Source organism: Lissotriton helveticus, chromosome 8 (assembly GCF_964261635.1).
Source record: "Lissotriton helveticus chromosome 8, aLisHel1.1, whole genome shotgun sequence".
NCBI classification, from domain to species: domain Eukaryota; kingdom Metazoa; phylum Chordata; class Amphibia; order Caudata; family Salamandridae; genus Lissotriton; species Lissotriton helveticus.
This window is the reverse complement of record NC_136069.1, coordinates 222,906,460-222,916,385: the sequence shown is the minus strand read 5'-3', so window position 1 is coordinate 222,916,385 and position 9,926 is coordinate 222,906,460.

Genomic DNA, 9,926 nt, shown 5'->3' with positions numbered 1-9,926 from the left:
TCAATCTCCGGACAGTGCGGTAACAAAAACAATTTGTACCTTGTGTGGTTCCTGCCCACAGTCAATTCTGGATTAGAAGAAGTGTCGTCTGTGCTTGGTGGCCTACACTGCAACAGAGTAATGGAATAAATGAGCGTTGGCCAGATGCGCAGGAAGGGAAGGCTGGAAGCCATCGTTACTCAATTACCTGCGTTTATGTGGAAGCCGGGCCACATCTTTGCCACTTATGGTGAAGTTCTTTAGTTTTCTGAAAAGTAGGCGGTAGAGTGCGACTTAGTACACTATTTATTCGCTGATTCAATACTCGCATATAAACCTTGGTATTCGAAAAACTCACTTACTTGCGCGTAGGTCCGCAGAGACCTCGAGGTGGGTTCTATTTTGTGGCCCCTGTTCCGCCGTGCAGAGAACAATTGTACCTCTGTGGGGATAAGCGGAGGGCACCATGTTACCGCGCTGCTGTTTGGATAGTAAATTAAGCACAGTCCAATTTCAAAATGTGTCAGCGCTAGTCGCGTTTGAATTGAGAATTCTAACGACTGGGCCACTTACTTGGACAATGGATCGCGGTGACTTCAGTGGGGGTTCTGATTTCAAATTCTTCACCAAGCGCTAGCTCGAATTAATGTCTGCAGGGGGAATGGGAGGGGGACACATTACCGCGTTGTCATGTCAATACATGACCAATATCTAATAGGCAGTTTTAGAAAACGGCAGCTTCCATGCTTACCACAATATGTTAGTTCCGATCAAGCGTGCTTGCTCCACAGCGGTATCACAGGGATGTGAATGTCCCTGGGCGTCGCCGGACATGTAGCCCAACCATCAAATTTGTGGCGGGCCAATCAGGCGAGAGACCTAGTAATGGGGCATGCTGGGACCTGTAGTGTCAAAGAACAATTCAGATTTTGGATAACCATTAAGGTGCATTATGGGACATGTAGTGTCCACCAGCAGGAACAAAAATGATTATGCTCTATTGATTTCACTGAGGCTATTAAGACCCTTATTAACACTATCAAACTTTAAGATTAGGTACGCCTCTTTGCGCATCAACATTGTGTCCACATCAAGGAAGTGTTTAGGGTCAATCCATGCCAGTACGGTCCATTTGAAATCAGTCTCAGAGTGGCCATTACTGGTGAAATGTTCCACCATGGGGGCTGTGATTACCTTTTTCTTAAGCCGGGAGCGGTGCTGGGTAATTCGGGCATTAATAGGCTGATTTGTTTTGCCAACATAAACTCTGTTGCATGGGCAAACCACCGCATAGACGACATTTCTAGTCTTACAATTTGTAAAGCTGTTATGCTTCCATCTGATGCCATTGTTTACGAATACGTCACCTTCAATGGTGCTTGAACAAGAAACACAATTGCCACACTTGTGATGTCCGCATATTGGTTTCAGATTCCACTGCGTGACAAGGTCGCTTTTGGGTGCTGTGATATGACTGTCTGCTCTGATTAAATGTTGCCCTATGCTTCTATTCTTGCGCATAGCAAAGATGGGTTTTTGGAGGGGATACTCTAGAGACTCAAGAAGATGCCAGTTATTCCGAATTATGTTCTTAAATTGGTTCGTGTGTTGGCCAAATGTTGTCACACAAACCAATTGTTGCAGATCTTTCTTGTCTTTCTTTTCAAATAATGTCTCTCTAGGAGTAAATTTGGCCCTGTTCTTTGAGTGTTTTAACAGCTTTTTGGGGTATCCTCGTTCTGCCATCTCGTTGCAAAATCTGGTTGCTTGAGAGTCAAAATCACAAAGGTTAGTGCAATTCCGCCTGATCCTCAACAGTTGCCCGTAAGGCAAATTATTTTTTAACGATTGAGGATGCGAGCTGGTATAATGCAGAATGGTATTGCGGTCGGTTTCCTTTTTGTGCAAGGAGGTAATTAACTTAGCCTCATGGGTGCTTACCGTGACGTCCAGGAAAGTCATTTCTTTTGGACTGTAGTTGAGTGTGAATTGGATGTCTGGGTGCCTAGAGTTCAGCCACAAATGGAACTGCTCGACGTCCGCCTGGCTCCCCTGCCACAGGAGCCAGACGTCGTCGATGTATCTTAGCCACTGAGTGATCTGTCCTGAGAAAGGATTGGCACTGAGGACGAAACGCTCCTCATATTGTGCCATGTATAGCACAGCCAGCTCCGGTGCATAGGGACAACCCATGGCTGTCCCTTTGATTTGGACGTAGAAGCTATTCTCAAACTTGAAATAGTTGCTGCGAAGAGTTATCTCAGCTAGTGCCACAATGAAGTTGGTGGGTACCCGGTGGGGTCTCTCCCTTTGGTCTAGATATAGTTCGATGACCTCAAGAGCCTCATCCTGCGGTATCTGTGTGTAGAGCGAGGCGACGTCAAGTGTCACCATCAACTCGGTCCGGTCATTGAATGGGTGTCCCTCAATCTGTTTAATGAAGGCTGTTGTGTCGCTGAGGTGCGATCGGACTTTGGCAATACATGGCTTTAAAAAGAAGTCAATGTATTTAGACACTGGTTCAAGCGCCGAATCGCATCCCGAGACAATGGGTCTGCCCGGGGGTACCTTATCATTTTTATGAATCTTCGGTAAGAAGTAGAGAACCGGAGTTCGAGGCATTTTCTTATTGAGGAATTCATACTCTTTGGGCCCTAAAAAACCAATGTCCAAACCCTCCTTGGTAAGTCGTAATATTTTGTCCTGAATTACATGGACTGGGTCTTCTTTTGAAGGTCTGTACCATTCCCTGTTGTTTACATGTTTTAGACCTTCAGCAAGGTACATAGGGCGTGGCCAAAGGACCACAGCCCCGCCCTTATCGGCTTGTTTAATAACTATCGAAGTGTCAGATTTCAGATCACCGATTGCACCAAACGCACAGCACCACCAACACCACTGACTGCTGGGTTTGTAGACTTCTGCCCTCTGTTGTACACAATCATGATCTATTCCTCTCGTTACCTCTCTCCTATTTAGGGAGTTGTGAAGCTTGGTTCAAACTGTTTTCCGCCATGTACAATCATTATATAGAAAATTACAAGCAGTTCGTTTACACTGAAAAAGACTATAATATGATTTTAGCGTACATTAGGGCACATCAGGGATTTGACCCACAAGGCAATGGGGGACGGGGATCTTTAGATCCTCAGGCTTGTATGAACAGGTATATGGAGGTTCGGAATAGTACCTGGTTGCAGGATGAACTCTATGATTTTAATCAATTTAATTCCACCCAATATTTCCAGCTTTTTGTTGATCGAAATGTTACAAGCGACCACATTGTACCCATTCCTATTCTGAATACTTCCTCTGATTTCTGTGTGCAGGGAATGGGGCATGTACAAGTTGGTAACAGTGTTTGTAATTATACCTATCAGATGAATATACTTAGCAGTCCACCTTTGACGCCACCCAATGTGTATTTCGTATGTGGGGAAAATGCTTACACTTAGTTACCCCGTGGTTGGGCCGGGCACTGTTATCTGTCCTTCCTGTACCCGCCTGTATATATAGCACCGTCTGATTATCATAGAACACACCAGTTACACTCAACGAGAGCAGTACCCAATAGGCCACGTAGGCAGCTCATAGCAACCGAAGTTGATCAGACCGACACCTCCCTGGAGCAGTTCACAGACTTCAGCAAAGGCTTGGTCCCATTCTGGGGACCGATCTTTAACAGCAGAGAAATAAGACGGTTGTCTAGAATAGTAGAAAACGTAATTTTTTATCATCACTACTGATATCATGGCCAATCTAACGGTAGAGCTTCAGGCGACCAGACTCGTGGCGCTTCAGAACCGTATGGTTTTGGACGTTATCTTGGCCGATCGAGGCGGAGCATGCCGGGTGATCGGCAGCTCTTGCTGTGTTTACATTCCAGACTCCGCCCCTACTGTTCATTTGGCCATTCAGAAGCTCCATCGCATAGCAGCAGAGATGCATGTAGATAATGGGTCTTGGTCCCTGTCTGGGTGGTTCTGGGGTCTCCTGGGTACTTGGGGTTGGAAGGTATTACTGATTTTGGGTGGAGCGGCAGGTATCCTTTTTGTCTGCTGTCTCTGTCTGCAGTGCGGTCCTGCGTGCTGTTCATATTGTGCCTCTAGATTGACAGCGGCAGTCACCCCTTCAGCAACCCCCACCAAAGCCCAGATGCTCCAGCAGGAGGTCCATGAACTTATGAGAATGGACGAAGATCTCTTCGACGATTAGTGACCTCTGTTATTAGCTTCATCACGCTAAAAGTAGGGTTTAAGGAACCAGAATTAGATTAGGCCTCGCACGGGGAAATAGATTGTAGTTTCTCCGTCAGTGTTCAGCGCGATGCAACTAATTAACATGCTGAGAACGCCCCTATGGCATAAGACACCCTTTTCGTTACAATCTGTCATCTCTTTTATAATCATTTTTCTCTGCTCTCCTTGTAAATAGGTTAGCGTCGGTCAACAGGACCGGGGCTATTTTTGTTTAGTCAACTCATAGCACTGTTTGCAAAAACCTCCTTGGCTCTGCATTTTCGCATCTCCCCGTTCTCATGAGAAATAGCTAAACACATGTAGCGAGCAGCTGCTTCTGCTTTTGGGCCCCGTCAAGGTTGTAGGAGGGGGCCGGCCTGATAAGCACATTCTTGCAAGCGCTGTGCGGACTCTCACCGAAACTACCAGAAGGGAGTCGACCAGCGTGACCTTGCTATACTGAGCTCAGATAGACGCTTTGTGTGCCATATATGGGCATATCCCTTGCCAACTCCTGTACCAACTTGTACTTTTCCATCTTAGGTAACGGTTGCAAATTGTGATAGTATATATGTGTAGACCTGACAATGTGCTAGCAGTCTCTCTGCGGTCCTCGGGGTGTGAGGTCGTTGGGAGCTCCTCTGGCAGAGTATTATTTGTTTAATAAACGCGTGAACTTTCTACACTGCCAATCGACTGATTATTGATGAATGGTATTTAGTAATTGTGAGTATAATCCTTTGGGGGTTTGTGAAATTTGGGTACTTCAAGTAAACCAGGACAACAAAGATAATAGTAAGGAGAATCAGAAGGGTTATGACCATATACAAAAACCAACCACTGCAGACCAAAACAGAAACACACAAATACAAGGTACAAGCATCACTGAGATACATCCTCAGAGCCTCTCATGCACTTCAAGTGGGAATTTGATTAAAACCTTGTCCGAAAGATCTCCTGCGTCCAGAGACCACTTGAGTAATGCACAGGGCACACAGATCAACGAGCAATGCCAAGCATTACAAGCAAACCTGACGTCGCACAGCCAAATGTCTATAATGAGCCCCAAATTGAAAATACATTTAACGTCCAACGGGAGAGGAACAACGTCCAAGTAAGTCTCAAAGACTGTCAATCCGCCCCGGACCGCACTGTCAGCTTTAAGACTGACTCACAAATCGGTATTGCGAATGCAAATTGGAGCGGGGGGGATCGGCCCTTGGTGAAAATTCAACTCGGAATTTAAGTGAGCCTTTGGAAACTACCAACTCCTACCAGACCCTTGGTATCGACAGTGAAAATCCGAAAGTCCTGTTATATCCCGAATACACCTCGCAGGGGAGCTGGGACATTCTCAACAGAGGGAACCTTCTGAAGCTCTGCAAAAGCATCCCAGGACTGGAGAATATCAAAACAACTGATATTGAGAGGGTGGCTTTTTCTGGCCCAGGGCCAAGAGAATTAAACAAAACAACTGAGATAACCTTCTCCAACCAGATCATGGCGAATGCTCTGAAAGGATATAAATCACAACTGGGGCAAACAAATTAAGCCTCCAATTGTTACCAAATACCCAGAGATTCTGAAAAATAAAGGGCCAAATGCCCAACAGGGAGATCAAGTAATGAAGGGACAAAAAAGGACGAACAGCAAACACCAAACTTCACCTGGCACCGGATCGATCTTACACAGCTCTATAGGTGGCACACAAGCAACACAGTGGGGCAACAATTCAATCCAAATTATCAAACATATAGACGGAGGTAATCGCTCCTGCTTAACTAAGGGACACAGTACCAAAGATTGGACTTGGTCCCCCTGGCCTTACATTCTAGCACCTAATATCAGCCATTTGTCAGGTAATCATCCGATACCATCAAAGATCACCTCCGGCCACACCCAGCACAATAGCTTCACTGCAAGTAACCGAACAATCAATATAATGTCCTGGAACTTTGCAGGGACACATAAAGTTTTGCAAAGTCCAGGGGCAATTACATTTCTAGCAGGAGCAGATATAATTTGTGCACAGGAAACATGGGCTATTTCCTCAACTCCAATAGGGGACTACACTGAATACTTCAAAGCCGCTACAAAAGCCAATATTTTCGGTAGACCGTCTGGGGGCGTCTCAATATACGTTAGGCATGCACTAAAACTAAACTTTTTAGTCATACAGAATACATCAGACATGTTTTTGGCTGGCATTCTGAAAGGCTTAATTATGACAGACGGCCCAAAATCAATACTCCTAATCAATTTCTATTTCAACCGCCATGGGCCGGGTTCAAATGATAAACTCAACCAGCTATTACATGAGATTGAAACTCTATTATTACGGTATGCGGGCATGGATTCCATTATTCTTGGTGATTTTACCATGCATGGCATAGGGCAAAAGACCCCTGAAAATCACCGTAACGGAAGCATCGGAAGATTCAATGCCTTAATGCGGGCATATAAGCTGGTAACGACACACTGTTTAACTACAAAAGTCAACCCAACAGCATTGATAGTACCCTCTTACAACAACGAGACAACAATAGATTATATTTTACTATGTGAGAGCCTACAAAAATACATGTCAAATTACAAAGTCCACCCCCGGATCGAAAGCGACCATGCTGCTCTTACTTTAGAGTTGGCCATTACCGCGAAAACATGTTATACTCTTCGCTATATTGGAGCCACAAAGGGGGAAGAGCTATATAGACTCCTTAGAAGAATTAAATGGGGGCCGTTTCCAAGCCATAAGTTTTCCTCATGGAAACTAACATGGAGAGACTGGCAGACTGGCAATAATGACAAGGGCAGAATAGGGGAATGGGGCTCACTCGCACATGATTTAGCCCGCCAGCTTCGTGGGAGCGACAACCAAAGAACGCATGTTAACTCTGCTTACAAATTGGGACACCAACCAGCAATTAAGAAATGCTCAAGAGAACTTAACTCTAAACGTAGAGCCTATCGAGCAACAAGATCAGAGTCTGCAAAAAAAGAACTAAAACAAGCGTCACGCAACATTGGTCTGGCAAGTTAAACGCAAACTTACAGAGGAAAAATGGCTGAAGATTTTTGAGCTGCTCGCCCCCAGTAAATCCCAAAAATGTTGGCAATACATAAACAAGATGGCGTATTTTTTTCAGAATAGTTCGGATTGCCAGTGTTTAAGTAAGGGTGGCGTCGGCCAAGGGGTCCATGGATTCAGTTGTTGTTTTACTGAGATGTTTCAATTGGCTTTTTCTTTGAAAAAATACGCCACAATGGAGCCCCTGGACCAAATAGCCTGCCTGACTCCCTCTTCAGAGAGGACATGAACTTTTGGGCCTAGAGTTTGCGACAGTTGTATGTGGAGTGCAGGTTCTTGGAGGATGTCCCAGATTACTGGAGGGGATCATTACTACATTCAATCTATAAAAAAGGGCTAAGCACGGACCCTAGGACCTACCGCATGATTGCCTTATTGGACATTGAGGGCGAGGCTTATGCTAGCACTCTCCTGACGGAACTAGCAGACTGGGTCAGCAAGAAGGATCTGCTTCCTTTCTATCAGACTGGGTTCCGTCCAGGAGGCTCCACCTTAGATAACATCCTTGCCCTATCATATTTAGTACACCAAATCAGATTCTTTTTGCTTGTTTTATCGATTATAAAGTAGCATTTGATGGGGTAGACCACAACATCCTATTGAAGAAATTGGCCTGCTGGAACATCTGCCCGAAACTGCTACAAGCCATCAGATCGTTGTACCCGCAAACTTGGGTAAGAGTTAAACTCTCGTGCGAAACAGCTACAGGAAAAATTAGCACAGACCACGGGTTAAAGCAGGGCTGTGTACTTGCCCCGCTGCTCCTTAACCTATACACAGCAGATCTGGGCAGCGCACTGCACGGAGCAACTTTGGCGACTCCCAGGATTGGGGAACCAGAATCCAGTTGATACAATATGCAGACGACCTGGTTCTTTTGGACCATACGAAAGTCGGGCTTCAAAAAGCGCTAACAGCACTCTCATAGTATAATGTCAAAAACAAGCTGGTTGCAAACCAAACAAAATCTAAGATAGTGATCTTTGGCCGCCATCCGAAAAAGAAGCTTGTGAAATGGAGTTTGGGACCATTAACATTGACCAGTGCACAATCGTATAATTACCTTGCAGTCTGGCTCACTGAAACTGGTAAGTCACAGGCTCATCGCCACAAGCTCCAGCAGAAAGGCAAAATTGTTACTTCCGCCATCTGTAAACTTAACGCCACCTTGGAAAGTCCAAAGGCTATGACCATCCAACGAGTCCTAAGGGCAAAACTACTGCCTTCCCTCAATTATGCAATACAGGCGTTCCCAGGCAAATTCGTGCAAGACCTTGAAAAGATGCACTGTGCAGCCTACAAAAAGCTATTTTGTCTTCCATCGTGCACAAGGAACACTCTAATTCACCTAGAATTTAACCTTAATCGACAATCTTTGGAAGAACTGGCAAGTCTGGCAAAATACTTTTATTTAACCACTGTGGCCCCAGAGAATTCAATGAAGTTTGTTATAAACAAAATATTTAAAAATCCGGGCAACCCATGGTCAGCCGGTCGTGCCTCAGCCAAAGACCTCTTGAACCTAGCTACAGAGAACTGGGACCCCAATATAATTAAGTATACCACTATTAAAACAGCAATTAAAAAGCAAGTAAGATCATGCTCTCGTAAACTGGACATCGAAGCTTTGACAGCTAGAGGCTTCCATGAGACCCAAAGTTCCCCTCACACTTTATATGGCCTCAAACCACATCTCACACAGCCGGTGGGGTGGCAAGCCCTACAAAGGATTCTTGCAGCCAGACTGCATGTACTTCCTTTAAAACATCTGTATCCTTCGGTGAAACTAAGACCAGCGATTACGGAGTGCCGCCTCTGCTACTACAAGCGTGAATCACTGGCCCACATCTTACTACGCTGTCCGACCCTGCTGCCAGTCGCCGAATCCATCTAAGGCCCATTCTCCTCCAACTGGGCATGCGGACGGCAAAGGAGGCTGTTTTTCAGTTATACACGTTGGACACAGTGAAGCACATGGCCAATTTTGCTAAGTTCATCTATCATGCTCGTCAAGCCTTAACGAACAGGTCAACCATGGCACTGCATGGAACCGATCCGGAGGAAGGTCCTATGCAGTCTGGCTCCCACTAAAATCTTGCCCGGTGCACCTAAAGGACAAATATTTATTACATCTTAGAAAACAAAACACCAAATGGTGGTTTTAGTACTAAGTCTTGTATATATATATATATATCATTATATTAATTAATGTTAACTATATCTTTGATATTGATCGTTTCCTTTTGTATTGGTTTTTATTAATCACACAAATAAAGTGTCATTGTCATTGTCAGTGACAGGAGAGGGCTGTCTCATGCAAGGGCTGTGATTAATACTTCCCAGCTGTCTGAGACACAGGGCTGTTCTCTTAGCTCATGATGCCCACCAGGGTGTGGTGAAGTCCAAGAACAGGTTAAAAGACAAGGTCTGGTCCCTCGGCTTAGATCGACACGTGGAGGAGTTGGTTAAGGGCTGCCCCACCTGCTAAGTGAGCAGCCAGCCAGACTCCTCAGCACCTGTCATCACAGAGGAAGCACTCACAGCCCTGTGGCAGTGTGCGAGCGTGGATTTTGGCAGTCTGCATGATGGCTCAGACATGCTCATCCTCGTAGATTACTTAT